General features: G+C 38.7%; 1 non-coding gene across 1 annotated transcript; it reads right to left on the bottom strand.

Annotated features, from left to right (window-relative positions):
* Positions 1-222: 222 nt before the first annotated feature.
* On the bottom strand, positions 223-430 carry LOC126476539 (small nucleolar RNA U3). The gene has a single exon (XR_007587036.1). It is a non-coding gene; the product is annotated as a small nucleolar RNA U3 (small nucleolar RNA).
* Between the last annotated feature and the right edge of the window lie 20698 nt (positions 431-21128).

The following is a 21128-nucleotide window of genomic DNA, read 5'->3' as shown; positions in this document are numbered from 1 at the left end:
TGGCGCCCAATCGGAAGACTTACCCCAGACCACTGGGCCGTAGGGGGTTACTATTATTATACTTTGTGCTCCCGGCTCACCCTTCGAAACAAAACACTACAACTCGGAGCAATAAACCCAAAACACCGACGAGAATTAAACAGACAACTAGTCACTTCCAGCCAAATAATCATAACCCAAGTAACTAGAACGGTACAACATATTTTACATTGCAACTGAAAAACCACTCGGAAAGCACTATTCCCTTCCCACACCCCAGAGGATATGGTGAACGATCATCGATTGCGGCTGAGATCCTACGAATCCCATACCACATGCCTCACGCTCAGGGAAAGTGCTACCACTCATCATCGTGGTTGCGTCTACTCCAGTATTGAACTAGAGAGAGTTGAAGACATACTACAGAAATGATCCTGTGAAGTATGATCTTGCTGGCACACCTGCCGACTCGAATACTTATCTCCACGCTGGGACTGTACAGCATTCAAGAACAATCTACACCACACACTCGACGGCCAAGTTTTAGCAAAAACAGTTCCATAACCTCCTTCTATGGTATTTAAATATACGCAATGGCTGCTTCTTAACAGCATTTTTATCCTCTATTCGACGGAAGAAAATATTTTCACTAACTGAGAGAGAAATGCTGCAAGACGTCCGTAGTTCAGCTGCTTGACGATAGATGCCTCGATTGTGAGCAGAGCAGCTTCCGAAACACTCGTACTCTTAGTGGTATTAGTAGGGCAAGGTCCACAAGCAAAGTAACGTGTGTCTTCAGTGTGTGGGGGGTTACGTTCCAATAAGTCGTAGGTCATGAACAGAACGAAATTTTGAGCGTATACATACTTCGCGCAGCCCCGTAATTGACAGCACATGGTCGGATACGATACATAACACTTTTTCATTACAAACCTACTTCACGTGTTTAGTCCTTGAAATTACATTTGCGCTTTATTTAAATTGTCCAACCACTCTTAATTTGTGAGTCAGCTACTTAGTTTACTGCAGAGAAGTTTCATCGATTGGAGATTTGTTTTCTGTTGACTTTATTACAGTGTGCTAATATTCCACGCTGTGCGCGTGGCTACGTGCATGTTTGAATTGTGGCCTGCATCTGACGGGATTTCTGTTCATTTTGTGGTTATTTAAAGTCTTATTATCACTAAAACAAATTTGTGATGTGCTGTGTTTTGAGGAAGTGAACACTCTCTCTCTCTCTCTCTCTCTCTCTCTCTCTCTCTCTGTGTGTGTGTGTGTGTGTGTGTGTGTGTGTGTGTGTGTTAAATCAATAATAAACATTTATTTTTGAAGAGCCAAATATTACATTTATTTGCATCAAATTTTGAAATTAGTACGAGTTTTGTGAGCCATGTAACCATGGCTACAAAATGGACAGTAACTGCTATGTAAATGTGATTGCTCTTCTTAACTTTGGTGATTGATAATGGACAATAGAACAGGCTACAATACAAGATTCAAATACACTTACAATACCAGTACTTATTTTCTTTCCTGAGGGGCTTGTGATCAAGATTACACACAACAATTTTGCATGCACTTTTTTCCTTGCATGTAGAACAGATGCAATGTTTGGCAATCTGTAGTGGCTGGCTGCTTATAAATGCAGTGTATATCACAAAACTGAACAGGTAGATGCTCTTAAGTTTCACCAAAATTTGCAAATAACACAGATTTAGCAATAGCAGACAAACAGAAGCAGCACACACAGGTGACAGTGCTTTTCTTTTCTTTTTCTTTTTTTCTTTTTTCTTTCTTTTTTTAAAAAAAGAAAAACAACAGCAGAAGAATGGGTCAGGTTCTGTTGACCGACTTAAATGTATATTCATATAATTATGATTAAAGTCTGCATTTAACATTGCTTTAAAGCATTCCACAAAATCCTACTTACAAAGTTTCAAGAGTCAGAATATACTACAATCTACATTTATATCCATACTCTGAAAACAATTGTGAAATGCATTTCAGATGGCACTTCCCAACATACCGGTTTTTAGAGCTGCTTCCCACTCAATTCATGTATGAAGCACCTCTTTGTATGCAATTATTAAATTTAATCTTGTACTCGCAATTCCTGTGGGAGCAATAGAAAGGAATCACCATTTAAAGTGGGTCTATGAAACTTTGTAAGTAGCCTTCCTCAGGACACTTCTTGAAGTGTCTGCTAGTTCATTTTCTTCAGCATTTCCGTGACACACATGTATAACTCTCATATGGACTGCTGAAAACATTACACTAACTGGAGTGTGCATACAGGGATTTAAGCAGTCTTCCTTTCCATGTTTCATATGGGAACGAAATTGGGGAAAAACCCTAATATGTCGTACAATGGGAATTACTCTTTGCAATGCACCTCACAATGACTTGCAGAAGTACACACAGGCTGCTTATTTTCTAATAGTTGTACTGTGTGGAAGAAGATACTATTCCCTACACAAAAAGGAGACAAATTTTGCAATAACTTGTGTACAATGAAAACCAGTCAAAAGTTGCACACTACATGCAGTTCAGAACTTGTAAAGGGTGTCCCACGAGTATATGCCTAACTTATGATGACAAGCAGATAGAAAAATTGGACAGTGTTAAATTCTTGGGATTACAGCTTGATAGTAAATTCAACTGGGAAAAGCACATCACAGAACTGCTGAAGAGTCTTAACAAATCTCTATTTGCAATGCGAATTGTGTCAGACATACGGGATATAAAAATGAAAAAGCTGGCATACTATGCTTACTTTCATTCCATAATGTCATATGGGATTATTTTTTGGGGTAATTCATCAAGCCAAGCTAAAGTTTTCCAGGCACAAAAATGGGCAGTAAGAGTTATATGTTGTGTGAGCTCAAGAACATCCTGCAGAAACCTGTTTAGGGAACTAGGTATACTAAGTACTGGTTCCCAATATATTTATTCTTTAATGAAATTTGTCATTAAAAATATATCACTTTTTCAAACCAACAGCCCAGTTCATGGAATCGATACTATAAATAAGAATAATCTACACAAGGATTTAAAGTCATAAAAAAAAGGCATGCATTATTCAGGAACACACATTTTCAATAACTTGCCAGCAGCCATAATAAGCTTAACAACCAATGAAATTCAGTTTAAGAGAAGCCTAAAGGATTTATTGGTGGCCAACTCCTTCTACTCCATTGATGAATTTCCCAGTAGAACCAACTAGTTTTTGTGTGTGTGTGTGTGTGTAAAACTTCTGCACCATTTCAGTGCAGTAATAGTAGTATAGTAGTTGTATTACACATTTATTACCTTATAAATAAATAAATAAACTTTTTTTATTTTAAATTCAGTGCATTAGTATTTGTAAAATGATTCTTTCATATAGTGTTCATTAAAAAATGACGATCATTCCACTTGGGACTTGTGGAATGGTACATTATCTTATTTGTTTGAATTGTAAATATTTGTCATGTATTGTTGTTTTTCTGACATGTTCCACATCCCGGAGGACCTCCTCACTATGGATCAATTGAAATGAAAGGAAATCTAATCTAATTTGCCTCAGTGAGAATTCCTACTTTGCAGCTTAACTACGACATAATTTAATTTGAAACAAGTGAGTAGTTATCTTTGTGTAGTAGTTAGTAAGGTTGGGAAAGAAACAATGGCCATTACTTTGAGCCTGCCGTTACTGTTCATCAATTTTAAAATAGCTTATAAATATTTCGAACATGCCAGAAGATATTTGAGGTGATAAAGTTATGTGCCTCCTCCCATGCCAGCAAACATTGAATACAGTTAAGGAATACTGCAGCAGTTATACACAGTTTAATATAAATTATTAAACTTTATGACTCATTCTAAATCTCAGAAAATTCTGAATATATCTGACACTGTCATAGGAGAAAGTGATCAGAAACAGGCTCTTTGTCACAGGTGGCATGGCTGTACTTAACAGATATTACTTAGGATTTAAAATAAGAATGGTACGGATGATGCAACAGTGTTGTACACTGCTTGTGCATTTATAACACGTGATCTGAAGATGATAGTTAAGCTACCAAAACAGGTCATCACTTTGAAGGAGGGGGGGGGGGAGTACAATTGGGACAATACATAGAAAATTTTTAAATGAGTTTATAATATTTTTATATTTTATAATATATCTGTTTATCAGAAAATTCTCATTGATGATGGTATCTACAAAACATGATTGTAGTAGTATTAAGACCCATGATTGTAATAGCATTAAGAACACTTGTATGTAGAACTTTTGAATTACCCCACATGTACAAGAACCATCATGTTAAGAATACTGAAGCACCATTCTAACCTCATGGGAAGAAAAATGCTCTGTTGAAATGGGACTTGCACTGTGCCATTGAGGATGACATTTAAAACTGGGTTTAGATCAGAACTGTAACCCATGTCTTGACCATAGCAGTCCATTATTGTATCAAAAATCGTCAAGTCCAGTATGAAAGACTGACCATTTAAGTGACCAATTTGTCAGCAGTTATACTGGGTGTCCTAAGAGTAATGCTCAATATTCAGGGATATGACAAGAATGATCATCTGAAGCAAGAAATGTCTAGTAAACATGGCTCTAAAACGCATACTTTAAGAGCTATGGGAACTGCACCATTTTCGATATTGTGGAAAATCTCTGTTCTACTGAACAAGCACTCATAGTTCTTAAGGTACGCATTTTAAAGCCTATTTTTACCAAACATCTTATCTTTGAATGATCCTGTCACATCCCTTATATTGACCATTTCCCCTGGGATGTTGTGTATTACACTAGTTAACAAATTTAAAATTTTTTTTCTGCATGTGGTTTGTAAATGGTTGGATTTACCTAATCTTGGGGTGCTGAATACACTGGTAAAATCAGTTTTTCTCTGATATTACATTTCCTCGATACACAGCAGAATAAAAAGTGGTAATAGTGAAAATTGACACAATTAAATCAAATAAAAATACACATTCAGAATGTTTGAAATCAATACTATTTTGTATGTATATAAGGGCATGATGCCAATAAAATGTCCAAATTAGTTCAGAAGATACTTTCACCTTTAATCATCTTTGGTTTTTGAAATATGGGAAGATGGAGCTCTCCTTTTGTTTGCCGTTTCATCACTCCCTAACAGGACACCAGCAGTAGTCACCCATCATCGAACAGTTCCAATGGTTTTGGTAACAGTGTTCCATGGTAAAAATGTTTTGCTGATCAAGTGTTCACCATGCTCATCACTTACGGCTTCCAAATTTTCCAGGAAGAAATTAGGGTGAGAATGTAAAAAGTGAATTTTAAGTGACATTCTACACCCCATGTTCTTATAGTTGTCCAACAGATCCTTCACAATGGTAACATAGTTTGTCTTTTCTGTTACCCAAAAAGCCGTTCACAATCGCTTTAAAAGAAGACCAAACAGGTAATTGGATATCTGTGAGTTTAATGTTGGATCTTTCAGAAATTTTCTAATTGTGGTCCAACACGTATACCCTCTTTCAGCTTTGCCTCACTTTCTTTGGGAAACTTTTCTTTCAAGTAATTGAAGGCCTCACCTTCTTTATCCAGAGCTTTTTACAAAGTCCCAAAGGCCCAACTTGATCTGAAGGGGAGGCAAAATGATTTTATCAGGCTCAACCAATGGGGTACTGTTCACATTTATGTTTCCAGGAACATATGACTTCCTTATAGGCTGTTCCTTAACTGTATAGTTGTTCTTGGTGTCACAGCTGTCCCAGAGGCACAAAAAGCAGCAGCATTTCGTGAATCCAGCCTGTAAACCTGTAAGGAGTGTAACAACTTTTAAATCACAGCAAAGCTGCCATTCATGATCCGTATATTTGATTGCCTCTAGCAGCAAAGCCATGGTTTCATAAGTTTCTTTCATGTCTACTGCATAATCCAAAAGTACCGATGGAAATGCACTGCCATTATGCAGTAGTACTGCTTTCAAGCTAGTTTTACTGGAGTCAATAAAAAGTTGCCACTCCTGTGGATCAGATTGTACACCTAGCTGCATCATCAGACCATACTCACACTGAATTCTGCATATCGAAATACTGAACGAAGGAAGCACCTCTCGATCTGTAACATGAAATTTTTGTCCCTGGAGCTAGAAGGTTCCATTGTTGCAGTCTCGACCCCAAGAGTTCAGCCTGCTGTTTCGAAAGTTGTAAATCGCGAATCAAATTGTTCAATTCCTTTTGAATCAAGTTACAGACAGGAACAGGCAACCTCTCATCATAAGAACAGGCAAATGCACTGAAGATACATTTGGATACTTTATTTTATGCCTAGTTTTGCTTGAATGTCCCAAAATATCTATAAGCCAGAAGTAACAGTCTGAATAATGGTCTTTATGCTCACACCACACCATCGGAACAGCGAATGGCATGGCTTTGCATTTTCCTTTCAGTCACCCAGTTAAGGTTGTAGTACAGATTATGCAGGCAATATGAGGTGCAAAATTTTTATCTTGATCACCAACGGGACAATCAAAATATAATGTATATGCCTTCTTAACCAAATCAGTGATTGGTTTTCTTTGGGTTTTTCTTTGGGTTTTTGGAGTGAATTTCCACACACATAACAAAAGTTGTCAGGATGGTTTGGACAGCAAAGAGATTTACTAGTTGACATTTTGCTTAGTGTAAGTTTTAAACATGAAAAGTTTGCACTATCTTTCACAGGAAACACTCACTGAAGATCTCTTTCACACCACTGGATTACAACACCAACCATTTACTGACGATTTGTACATCTTCTAACTCTCCTCTGCAAATAAAAAACAAACCATTAAACATCAAAACAGAAGAACAGCAAAAAGCGAAATACTGAATACAAAAAATAAAAAAACCTTTAAAAACTAAATAACTGTATGTGCTAGAAAATTTTGAAAGGTATATTCGGATTCTACACACCAAAATACATAGTGGTTGATGTATCACATCCCAGATGCAATATGGCTGTTGACTAGTGTTATTAGTGTTGACAAAATAATAATTGTTGTCCTTGGGTTCTGGCAGTACCTACAGCAATTCCTCTGGTTCTAGTGAGGTTCAGGTTAAGGTACTTATATAATTTAATATTATTGCTAATGGCATGTATACATTGTAGGAGTTAACTGAGTTATTCACTTGAAATAAACTGGATCCCATGTTGAGTACTCATGTGTTGCATCATACACTGTTTCTTATCATCTAATCCAGAAAATAGTTTCCTTGTGTTAAGGTACTACCACCCTACTTCCGCACGTGTTTAGTATCTACTGATGTCACTATGTAAACACAGGTAAACACACAGGAGCAATGGGTCAACTGTGAGCTCTACAGCACTCATGCCTTCCCCGGCACCATACTCTACACTTACGTTTGGTGCAGTATTTATTGTCTGATCCATACACATAGTGGACAGACCAGATATGCCAGTGTTATTTGATTAAGCATGAACATCCAACAATTTGTCACCTACTAATCATTTCACTATCACTCATCAATTCTGATGGATATAAATGATACCAGCTCATGAATATCCAGAAAGTGTTATCTTTCCTGCTGCAATTGCTTGTTGCCTCCCTACCCATCATAATTTTCCTTCTTTAATTCAGTGGCCTTCAATTGCTTTGTACACACAAGAGTTGGGCAATTTCTAACTATATGCAGCATGTGTTACGTATCTTGTGGAATACACTGGGTCTATCCATCTCAAGCGATTACTTCAATTTTCTTGAAATTTGCTTTGGGTGTAGACCTACCCTAAAAATGAACCTTGAATGAATCGAATCAATAGAAACAAACCTCTGCAAAATTTTAAATCATGAGCTTAAGTATATGAGAAACAGTGGTCTTCTAACTGGATGGCTTTTCAACGAATGTGCATGAAAATGAACAAAACCCAATGTTTGAAGCCCCTTTATTAAAAGAGAAAAAGCAAGTAGGAAACTAGTCTTAGGTGGAGATTTCAATTTACCAGATATAGACTGGGACACTCAGATGTTTAGGACGGGTGGTAGGGACAGAGCATCGAGTGACATTATACTGAGTGCACTATCCGAAAATTACCTCGAGCAATTAAACAGAGAACCGACTCGTGGAGATAACATCTTGGACCTACTGATAACAAACAGACCCGAACTTTTCGACTCTGTATGTACAGAACAGGGAATCAGTGATCATAAGGCCGTTGCAGCATCCCTGAATATGGAAGTTAATAGGAATATAAAAAAAAGGGAGGAAGGTTTATCTGTTTAGCAAGAGTAATAGAAGGCAGATTTCAGACTACCTAACAGATCAAAACGAAAATTTCTGTTCCGACACTGACAATGTTGAGTGTTTATGGAAAAATTCAAGGCAATCGTAAAATGCGTTTTAGACAGGTACGTGCCGAGTAAAACTGTGAGGGACGGGAAAAATCCACCGTGGTACAACAACAAAGTTAGGAAACTACTGCGAAAGCAAAGAGAGCTCCACTCCAAGTTTAAACGCAGCCAAAACCTCTCAGACAAACAGAAGCTAAACGATGTCAAAGTTAGCGTAAGGAGGGCTATGCGTGAAGCGTTCATTGAATTCGAAAGTAAAATTCTATGTACCGACTTGACAGAAAATCCTAGGAAGTTCTGGTCTTACGCTAAATCAGTAAGTGGCTCGAAACAGCATATCCAGGCACTACGGGATGATGATGGCATTGAAACAGAGGATGACACGTGTAAAGCTGAAATACTAAACACCTTTTTCCAAAGCTGTTTCACAGAGGAAGACCGCACTGCAGTTCCTTCTCTAAATCCTCGCACAAACGAAAAAATGGCTGACATTGAAATAAGTGTCCAAGGAATAGAAAAGCAACTGGAATCACTCAATAGAGGAAAGTCCACTGGACCTGACGGGATACCAATTCGATTCTACACAGAGTACGCGAAAGAACTTGCCCCCCTTCTAACAGCCGTGTACCGCAAGTCTCTAGAGGAACGGAGGGTTCCAAATGATTGGAAAAGAGCACAGATAGTCCCAGTCTTCAAGAAGGGTCATCGAGCAGATGCGCAAAACTATAGACCTATATCTCTTACGTCGATCTCTTGTAGAATTTTAGAACATGTTTTTTGCTCGCGTATCATGTCATTTCTGGAAACCCAGAATCTACTATGTAGGAATCAACATGGATTCCGGAAACAGCGATCGTGTGAGACCCAACTCGCCTTATTTGTTCATGAGACCCAGAAAATATTAGATACAGGCTCCCAGGTAGATGCTATTTTTCTTGACTTCCGGAAGGCGTTCGATACAGTTCCGCACTGTCGCCTGATAAACAAAGTAAGAGCCTACGGAATATCAGACCAGCTGTGTGGCTGGATTGAAGAGTTTTTAGCAAACAGAACACAGCATGTTGTTATGAATGGAGAGACGTCTACAGACGTTAAAGTAACCTCTGGCGTGCCACAGGGGAGTGTTATGGGACCATTGCTTTTCACAATATATATAAATGACCTAGTAGATAGTGTCGGAAGTTCCATGCGACTTTTCGCGGATGATGCTGTAGTATACAGAGAAGTTGCAGCATTAGAAAATTGTAGCGAAATACAGGAAGATCTGCAGCGGATAGGCACTTGGTGCAGGGAGTGGCAACTGACCCTTAACATAGACAAATGTAATGTATTGCGAATACATAGAAAGAAGGATCCTTTATTGTATGATTATATGATAGCGGGACAAACACTGGTAGCAGTTACTTCTGTAAAATATCTGGGAGTGTGCGTACGGAACGATTTGAAGTGGAATGATCATATAAAATTAATTGTTGGTAAGGCGGGTACCAGGTTGAGATTCATTGGGAGAGTGCTTAGAAAATGTAGTCCATCAACAAAGGAGGTGGCTTACAAAACACTTGTTCGACCTATACTTGAGTATTGCTCATCAGTGTGGGATCCGTACCAGGTCGGGTTGACGGAGGAGATAGAGAAGATCCAAAGAAGAGCGGCGCGTTTCGTCACCGGGTTATTTGGTAACCGTGATAGCGTTACGGAGATGTTTAATAAACTCAAGTGGCAGACTCTGCAAGAGAGGCGCTCTGCATCGCGGTGTAGCTTGCTCGCCAGGTTTCGAGAGGGTGCGTTTCTGGATGAGGTATCGAATATATTGCTTCCCCCTACTTATACCTCCCGAGGAGATCACGAATGTAAAATTAGAGAGATTAGAGCGCGCACGGAGACTTTCAGACAGTCGTTCTTCCCGCGAACCATACGCGACTGGAACAGGAAAGGGAGGTAATGACAGTGGCACGTAAAGTGCCCTCCGCCACACACCGTTGGGTGGCTTGCGGAGTATCAATGTAGATGTAGATGTAGATGTAGAATACCTTCTGATCTTGGATAACTTTTGGCCATGAATCAGAAAAATACAGTGTGACAGAATGTAAATCATTTTGTGAGCCAGCATAATGCATGAAAGTGGCTCAAACAACCTGCAGGGAAAAATACACAATTTTTTTTTTTTTGAAAGAGCACCATTTTCCCCATTGCATCTTAGAGTCAGCTCAGCAAAGGTACCAAATATCAACTTGAACTTCAATAGAAGTCATGTGTAACATGTTAAGACTGCAACACAGTACAAATTTGAAGACTCAACCAGTTCAAAACCATTAGTTGAGTCAGTTTCTGTATCTACCCTGATGGTGACTGTATGGTTGCAAAGGCAAGGGGAGTATGATGTTATCATTGTTTATTCTGTTACATATAGATGACTGTGTTCACTGGTTTCTTCATTGTAGTTCCAAAGCCTAAGTTCAGTTTCTCGTCACAGTTCCCAAGCCAATATGTGGGTCTCTTCATGTTGGTTCCCAAAGTGGTGCTTTTTAAAATTACTGCCCTGTGGAATGAAATTTTTCTTCAATACTGTTCAATATGGCTTCTGGAAAATTATACTGATGTCCTGTTCTAGTTGCTAAAGGTGATGCAATATTCATGATTAAGTGCTGTTCAAGAGCCCAACATTTAGCTTACCCTTCTCACCAATAAAATGAGCTAGCTGGACCAAAAGGGTGCATGAATTTGACCATGATTATGATATTTGGTTTTTGGGGCACTCGACTGCATGGTTATTGGCACCTGTACAAATTCCCAATCTTTGCACTGTTCAGTCTCGCCACTTTCCTGGATGATGATCAAATGATGAGGACAATACAAATACCCAGTCCCCAGGTGGAGAAAATCCCTGACCCGGCATGGAATCAAACATGTGATCCACAGGCAGCAACACTAGCCACTTGACCATGAGCTGCAGACTGAATTTGTCCAGGGCATAGGGCTTAAAACTGACACAAAAGCCATATCAGTGTCAGTTGATTGATAAACCAAAGCCACAAAAGAAGTTGTATCACTTGAAACCCAGATAACTTGAATGTGGTTCAAATCCTTCGGCAAAAAATGTTCTGGGTAAAGTATGGGCATTTGCAAATCATTCTTCTTGAAGCTTTCTTTCGTCTTCTATTTGTTGGCTTGTGAGAAAAATGAACTGGATTCTTTGTACTTGGTCACAAAATTCGAATAAATTTTCTGGGGTTAAAATTTGATCCTCCATAGTTTTTTGCAAGCTTGCTCTTTCTGCCACACATTTAGCCATTCCAGCAATTCCACTGCACAGAGATTTAATGTGGCTTTTGCCAAAAAAAATTCCATTCAGCAGTTGTATCAAAGACCTTTCGTGGTTGCACAAGAAGATAAAATTTTTGTAATTCTTGTACTGAACAGTGGAACCATCACTGAAATAGTGAATCTGGACTACTTCTTCAGCGATGATTCTCAAATTGTTGAACAATTAGGCCAGAAACGTATGGACGGCAATGGTATCATGTCTCAGACAATTGCTGATAAACCATAAGCTAATCAGTTGTACTTCTTCAGCTTTATAGGATACAACAAATAGGTGCAGTGTAGCTTGAGTGTCATCCCAGTGATATCCTTGAAAAGCAACTCAGATGATGAAAGAATAATTTTTTGTGAAACACATTAGAAAGACTAATACAACAGGCTTCAAATTTTCTTTGATTTTCTTCAACTGACAATTCTGGTGTTTCGCAACATATTGGTGACTAGAAAGATTCACAATTTTGACATTAAAATTTTCATCTGTACCCGTAAATTTGAAAAAATTGGAAAAGAAAGAACGGGACACTTTTGAAAAATGTGATCACTTGGGATGGAACGACCCTACCGCACTCCCTCCACGTGAGCCAGAATTTTTTTCTAAATGTGATACAGGAGTTTAACTGCTAATAGGTTGTCACTGTAATATTTTCTTAAAAGCTTTTGTTGTAAGAAAGATTGGTACATTTCCTTATACAACAAGAAGTATAGTTTATCTTCTAAAGACTAACTATTTCACACTGTGCAAGTTAAGATGACAGACATTTAAGTTTCTTAAGTGACAGAGAACATAACTTGTTTGTATAACTTAATGCACAACATTTTGGCATATAAAACAGTTGTGAGAGACTTGGGTCTGATTTTGTGCATTGTGTTAACAAGAGTTGGCCTGGCACATATGTCAGCCTTAGTGTGGTCTTAGGCAGTTCATCATGCTATGAAAATGCCAGACTGGTCTCCAATTTCCCATCAAGCCAAAAATTAAAATAAATAACTGTCAGTTCTTGAAATAACAGATTCCTGGCACAAGCAGGATGTAAAGGCCAATCCCTTAATCAAAGGAAACACTAAGAACAAACAGACAAAAATGTAATAGCAAAAAAACTAGTATCAAATTCTGACTAGTTATTAATGTACCAGTTATTTACAAAATCATCTGCTGTGCATTAAAAAAATGTAGATCTATAATGATCTCCACATTACTGACTGCATTTTACTCCAGAAGCAAACAGACAAAAGTTACTGGATGTAGCATTTTGTATGTCAGCCTCCATAGCTGAGTGGTCAACCACATATGGCTTCCACGCAGAGGCTCTAGGTTCGATTCCCACTATTACCACAGATTTTTCCTTGGAGGACTGGTACAAGGTGCACTCAGCTTCATGACACTAACTGAATAGCTACTTGAATGAGAAGTAGTGAATTCCAGGCCTCAAAAGTTGGTGAAACAACTACGAGGGTGGTGTGCTGACCACGTGCCCTTCCACACCACATCCCAATGTTGCCGAATGACAGAGGATGACACTGTCACCTGTTGGCATCCCTTGAGTCTTCAGAGCTTGCACAAGGAGCTCAAGTGTAGTAAGACAAGACAGAAGCGCTTCTTGCCTGTTTGCAAAAATTAGAGAGCTATGAAAAGACAGGTGTCCTTTGCTTATCTGAGCACCACTAACCACAGGATTTTGGAAGCTAAATATAAAAGATCACTCTCATTTAAAACAAACATGGGAAGAGGAGGAGTTGTCACATGTATTAAGACAAGACACAAATTCAAAAACATTGAGACAAGTAGATTTTATAGCAATCAGCACATAGAAAAGTGTGCTTCTGAATTAATACTGAAAATAGTTCACTTTGAATTGAAGCTATACAACTATCCCACGTCACGTTATCTGTCGGACAGCAGTAAGCAGTTATTATTGAGTGGTGACTTCAACGTAAATTTTTGAAAGCATTTTCATAAGAAAAATAACTTGGAGAGGAATTCCATCTTATGCAAGACATTGTTTTATAGTTTTGTTTTACCCAGACTTGTTTCAGCACTTCCTGTGCTTATTTTCAGTGGGTTTTTGTTTGTTTTTTTCTCACATGACGCTATTAAAAATTAATACATATGCTGGTAACTTTAAATCTACCAAGCATTCCACAGCTTCCCAAGGCTTTTGGTTTTTGATGATTTGCTGTGGTTTTTTTTTTGTCATTTTAACACTTCCTTTCTTTTGCTGCTGTCATTACACACAAAATGTGTGTGTACCAACAACAGAGAAAGAAACAAGCACATTTACACAACACAAGCAAGGGGAAAAAAACACCATAGCATAAAGACCCATGCCAAGCTGTGGGATGCGTGGTAAATTTAAAGTTACCAACACACATACTTGATACTCGCATGAGAAAGAAAATAAACAAAAACCAACTGAAGATAAGCACATAAAGTGCTAAAACATTCTGGATAAAACAAAACTTTAAAATGGTGCCTTGCATAAGATGGAATTTCTCTCCAGTTTTTCTTAGCAAGCACGGAAATAAGGAGAGCTACAACATCCAAAAGATGAAATTACCAAATATGCAGCAACCAGTAGCAAAATCATGTTTTATTTATTCACTTTTGCAAATCGATTTCAACTGATTAACAGCCATCATGTTTGATCTCTGCTTAAGACAGTATTACCACTCAGGGCACATATTGGTTGAAAGCACTGATGATGGCTGTTAATCAGTTGAAATTGATTTGCAAAAGTGAATAAATAAAATATGATTTTGCGAATGGTTGCTACATATTTGGCAATTTTATGGTTTACGGGCGCTACACAACTTGGGAATGACATGGAGCCCACCATTCATCCAAAAGATGATCAGATGGGGAATCAGCTTAGATTGTACAATTTGATCTTAGTAAATAACTTTCTAACACATGTGGATAAAGACAGTAGGACCCTAAGTGATACATTTTCTTCAATGAAGCTCAAACAAAGAATAATAATTACATACCCAGTAACAAATGATCTCTTAGGGTAAATAAGATTGTGAGATTCTCCTCAATGGAAATCAGTTAGAATAATTAATGACTTTAGAACAAATGTTTGAGAGTAGTTTACAAGAGATGACTTGGGATTAAATTTATAATGAACCAAATGCTCAGATGGAATCTAATCAATTCTGTGGTAAATCCATATCATTGTTCGAAAATACCTTTCCACATACGCTAATCAAAAAGAACATTAAAAGTCCCATAAAAAAAACTATTGGTTACTAGAGGGATTAAAGATCTCACAAAATGAAAATGGAAACATATCTGTTGACAAAGAGAAGTTAAGATCATGCAGTCGCTCACTACAAAAACCACTCCAGATTACTGAAATAGTTATTTAAAAAACTCAAGGAACATACATATTATGTCAAAATCAGTAATTCAGACAGCAAACTTAAGGCTGTATGGAATGTAATGAAACAAGAGACAGGACAAGCCAAGGAACAGATAACTTCACTACCAAATTAAATGGAAGGACTATAAATGATAAGACTTTGGTAGCAGATATGTTTAATAATCATTTCTTATATGTAGAAGGACAAACAGTTCAAGAGAAAATCAGAGCAGTATGTTGAAAAATCACATGAAAGATGAACATCTCTTTCCGAAATTTTATATACAGGGATTGTATAAAAAGATTGAGCTTGTGAATCAACATTTACTGTAGAAATTGCTACAACCACTACGTACTCATCAGTGTATGACCCTTGAGAGTCAACAGCCCGTTGCATGCAAGATTTCTACACTTCAAACGCTGCTGCAAACGCTGAGTCCAGGATGCCCTTCAAAGCCCTCATTGTGGTGGCTGGGAACTCCTCCACGGTCCAATGACAGTGTCCTTTCAGGGAAGATTTTTGTCTGGGGAACAAAAAAATGTCTGGCAGGGCCAGATCGTTGGAATCCCTTTCTTGGTCAGGTAGCTGGCCACCTTGAAGCAGGTGTGACTCGGCGTGTTGTCATGATGCAGCTTCCAAACATCGGCAATCTGGCCTCACGCGATGGACCCTGGCTTTCAGTTTCTTGAGCGCTTCACAATAAAAAGCACCATTGACAGTTTGGCCCTGAGGCACAAACTCATGAGGAACCATGCCCCTGACATCGAGAAACATATTCAGCATGGCTTTCACCTTCGATTTGTCCATGTGAGCCTTTTTTGGACGTGGGGATGCTGCAGTGTGCCACTAGCCACTCATGAGTTTTATCTCCAGGTCATACTGAAACACACAGGTTTTGTCTCTGGTGATAACGTTATCTAGAAATTCTGGATCAGCTTCAAGGCTCTGGAGATTGTCTTGACAGGCATCCATAAGTGCCTGCTTTTGAACATTTGACAGAATCTTCGGAACCATCTTGGCACAGATCTTACTCATCAACAATTATTTGGTGGTGGTGATAAGCACTGTCATTTTATGAAGTCCAAGGTCATCCTGACACTCATCTGACGCTCGGTCTTCAATAAAGCATGTACATGGTTGATGTTTTTGTCAGTTTTACTGGTTGACAGATGTATGGAGCGGACCTTGTCCTCAGTGCTGCGTCGGCCCTCTTTCAAGCTCTTCACCCACCTGAAAACCTGGACTCCTGACAGGCAATCATTGCCGTAGGCTTGCCGACAAATATCCAGCATTTCCGTACCCAATTTACCTAGTTTCACACAGAACTTGATGGTGTAACGTTGCTCGATCATTTGCTGCACGTTGCGCCACGACCAACGACTTTGCAACGTGCTCACTCAATGCACAATGCTGCTGAGGCAGGAGCATGCAGGCGACCGGCAAGCCGCGCGTTTTTGGGCAGCCCCCCCCCCCCCCCCCCCCGGAGATCAATCTCCCCCAGGGGAGCACGTGCTGTGAAGTACAGCCTTGTCAGTAAAAAGTCAGTCTCATTACTTGTTATACAAACCCTGTATTTAATTTTGATAACATATTTGCAATAATGGCAATCTAAATCTAATGCCCTGTTGACGAAAGTGCCTTCCGGCAAACATTTCAGCTCCGCTCAGCGCCTCCGCAGATCAAAAAAGACAGATGCCTTGTGGTCTGACGATGATCTGCATAGGCTGACACTGGTCACCACTAATAAATTACCTTCTATTTTGTGATAAAGAATCATTTTTTCATTAGAAGAAAATTATATATTCTCTCAAAAATAAAAGCTAATCTGGATTTGAACGTGTTTAAGGCAGTGTATTAGCAATTTGTTACACTGCGACAGGCAAACAGGAAGCTGATCGTCACCTGGAATGGCAGCAACCTAAACACACAGGCAAAAACAAAATACCTGGGTGTTGTGCTGGACAGATCACTGGCATACAAATATCATTGCAAGAACACTCTCCCATTGTGGTGTCACCGCCAGACACCACACTTGCTAGGTGGTAGCCTTTAAATCGTTAGTATACGTCGGACCCGCATGTCGGCACTATCAGTGATTGCAGACCGAGCGCCGCCACATGGCAGGTCTAGTCTCTCTAGACTCCCTAGCACTCGCCCCAGTTGTACAGTTGACTTTGCTGGCGATTGTTCACTGTCTACATACACTCTCATTTGCAGAGACAACAGTTTAGCATAGCTTTCAGCTACGTCATTTGCTACGACCTAGCAAGGCGCCATATTCAGTTACTATGAATGTAATCTGAACAGATAATATTGTGAATCACGTACCGTCAAGAGCGATGTTCATCATTAATGGATTAAAGTTAAGTATCAAACTAATTACGTCCGCTTACTGAATTCTAATTCCTTGTCATGTGCCAGACTTCACATCAGTATAGTTCTTCCCTCCTCACGCCAGCCTGCGTGAGCTAAAACGAGTGCATTTTGGCCTGCACTAGTAACACAGTGTTGGCTCTTAAGCCAACTCAACACCCACAATAACAGTTTCATGTGTAAACAGTTAAATAAATTTTTTTATCAGTGGGGAGTGTTCTGCCTTCTCATCCATGAGAGATCTATGATACAATTACTCACAGATGTGTTTTTCCTGTGTTATGTAGCTCTGGTGATACTTTTAATTACCGTTTACACATGTTCTACTGGTCGACAGCACACAGCACTAACTAAATTGGTGTTTTGGTTGGTACTCTACCGACGTACAATGTTTGGCACCAATCTGTGTGTCTGACATGTGGAGGTTTGGGTGGAAGAGGGATAGTGACCGGTGCATCACAACGGACAACACAACCCAGTGTGACTCATCCCAAGACGATGCAGAACAAGGTACACTAAGAGCGTAACTTGAGAATAATTTGTATAGATAAAAAACAAAAACTTTTTGATGTTAACAAAAGGGATCTGTGAGAATTTATTGAAAATGTTGATTCTGTATCTGAGATAGTGAAGCATGAGGAACATAAATTCTGTTCCATTTGTGAAAGCAAAAATCACCAGAGAAGTGAAGTCAAGGTTACAATTAATGGAAAGGACAGGTACTGGGTGTTTACAATTAAAGTGCAGCTACTCACAGATGCCCATTGTGGACTGTGATTACCAAATGGCAGAGATACTTGGTAGATAGGCTAACGCATTAATGACGAAACTATTTATACTAAAAAAATTAGTTTCAATTTTGGCTACCAGGTGCAAATCTGGAGTTGTGAATGCAAGGAAGACATATAGAAATGTTCCACGTGTAATGAATTAGCATAGGAACTTAAGTGGAAAAGGTCAGAAGAGTGAGAATGGCATAATGTTGATTTTATTATTAACCACTGCTTACAAAGTTTGTTCAACATGAACACTGGAGACATCAACCAGATGCTTCATCCATAAAATGACACGATCAACAATTACTCGCAGCAGTTCTGGTGGAATTGGAGCAACGTGTTCCTTTAATATTGGCTTTCTGATCAGGTAGAGACCGAATGTGTACGTGATAACCCCCATGAAGTGCTGCCCCATCTTGCATGGAAACAGTGGTTTCCACATAGTTGTGCTCTTCCAAAGCTGGAATAAAATGCTGTACTAGGTCTTGATAACGTGCAGATGTCACGGTACATCTGACAGGCCGTCTGTGTATATTTTCTTCAAAGAAGAGCAGACTGAGAATAAAGGTGTTTGTGAATCCACACCATACAGCTAGATACAGCGAATGCAATGGCTCTTCATGCACAACACCTGATTTAACAATATTCCAAATTTGGCAATTCTGTGTATTCACCTTACTCTGTAGTTTAAAATTAACCTTGTCACTCCACTGAATATTGGCTGCCTACATTCATCAACTTTGATCAGGGCCAGAAATCAAACACCAAATTCAGAAAGTTGCTGCAGATCATAAGGTTTCAGTTGGTGCACCACTTGGGTACCAGTGTAACACATACCGCAAAACTTTCTGTACTGTTGGCCACGGGATGTACAATACCTGTGAGAGTGCATTAGCATTAGTACTACCCGGGGCACACGCTGACAACCTCATCAGTAACTTACACAGGGACAGTACGCCTTGCTCTTCCTGGTGCCACACCAAGCTCACCCGTGGTTTGGAATTTCATTATCATTTTCTTTAAAACCATTTAATGACATTTGGCCTCTCCTCAGACCTTTCAGTTAGTCATACTCTCTCCATGCAACACTGTAATCGCTGCCTTTCGCATAAAATAGTTTCATTAACAGCACACAGCTTTTTTTTCTTTCATACTGTTCACTCACGTTATGGCTTGTCACGTGATGATGTGTATGTCATTCCATCGTACAGTGTACAGCACCACATTTGCACCTGGTGGCCAAAATTGGAACTAATTTTTTTCCAGGGTAAATCTGTTCCAGATTAACACATTGGCATAGCTACCAAGTTTCCTGCCATACGATAGTTACAGTTCACAATGGATCTCCTTACTTTAATTAAAACCGGCCAGTACTTGGGATGAAGTGAAACTATCCTCTAAGACAACAACTCCAGTAAGAGAACAATCATTACTACACTTGTAAGATGTTGCAAGACAGGCATGGAAAAGAGGGACCAACTGAAACTTGGGCAAATAGGAGTAATAAAATGCAAAGGGACCTTACAAAAGCTGCCAGTAGAATGACCAGTAGAGAAGCCTAAAGGAAGCAATTGAATTGGTTGACTCCCTGGATAGAGTGTGCTTTATACATGGGCTAAGAAATGACAGGATCCAGACAATTATACAAAGACAAGATGATGTAATTGGGCTAACAAAGGCGGCAAACTTGCTCTGCAAGAAGAGAGCATATTACTCTCAATGAGAGGGTTCATACGACAAACCAAATTACATGCATAAATACAATTAAGGAAGTTATAATAATGCAAGCAAATTTGGAATTCAAATGTTGCATAACAAATAATGAATAAACAAACATTCCCATGTTAAATTTAGAATTACCTGTAGATTATGCTCTCACCCAGCTCAATGATTTGAAAGTTGTGGGGAAAAGATTAGGGTCACTGAACAGCAAGAGGAGATGAGACACTTAACACATTTTTCTATCATGACTTATGTAAGGGTAATTCCCTGTAAAATCACAGATATTTTGGGTGGTTACACCTAAGATAACCATTTCAGAATTTAATCACATTTGATTCATGGATACATATATGTTTTAATAGCAAACCTGCCAAGTAGTTCTAACTCTAATCACTTTGGATAAATTCAGATTTGAAGACTCAAGAGCATGCACCTGGTCATTAGCCACGCACCAATTTCCCTATTTTCAGAGGCCTAGTACTCAGTTGCCTTACAGACCTAAACTTTTTTACACGTCTAATATGTACATCATTCGGGTTTTTTATGACTGCTACCTTTAGTCACTGCTACTAACACCTTTCTGATGAAGAGACTTCCAACAGATGCAAATTTGAGCACTGTTGCAAGTCAGGCCATATGTAGCTTTAAATACAATGAAAATTAGTACATAGGACTCATTTACCTGGTAATCACAAGAACTTATAAATGTTGAGATTAACTTTATGCTTACTGCTGAATGACAATTCCTTTCATGGTCCAATAGGAATGACACTGTTTGGGTTTCCCTCCCCTATACGAAGTGGATGTTCCATCATCACAAACAACAGTGTGGGGCTGTATAAACCTGACAGTAAGTGCCATGAAAAACTCATATCTCTCATCTTTAAGTGAACTCAAGTTGTTTTTGCATAAAAATATGTCACAGAAAACTTAGTTTTATGCAAAGTGGAAGAGCTCTAAAAATACAATTTCCTATTTGAAACTTTACTTCACAGAATATTTTTATCTGTATATACTGGTATATTTTCAAAAAGTTACTGTATTTTACGGGCTATAAAATGCCAAAACTAGAAGACATATCTTAACCTCTTAAGCAATTTTAAAATTAATAAAAAAAAAAAAAAAAAAAACATTTTTACCATTTTTATTATTAGACTGAAAAAAAATCTTAGTTTATAAAACCGAACTAACCTTTAAAATTCCTGAAAATTGTCATCTGAACTTTCTTCTTCTTCTTCCTCTTCATCATTATCGTCCTCTTGAT

This window comes from Schistocerca serialis, chromosome 4 (genome assembly GCF_023864345.2).
Source record: "Schistocerca serialis cubense isolate TAMUIC-IGC-003099 chromosome 4, iqSchSeri2.2, whole genome shotgun sequence".
NCBI lineage: Eukaryota > Metazoa > Arthropoda > Insecta > Orthoptera > Acrididae > Schistocerca > Schistocerca serialis.
This window is presented reverse-complemented; position numbering and strand designations above follow the sequence as displayed.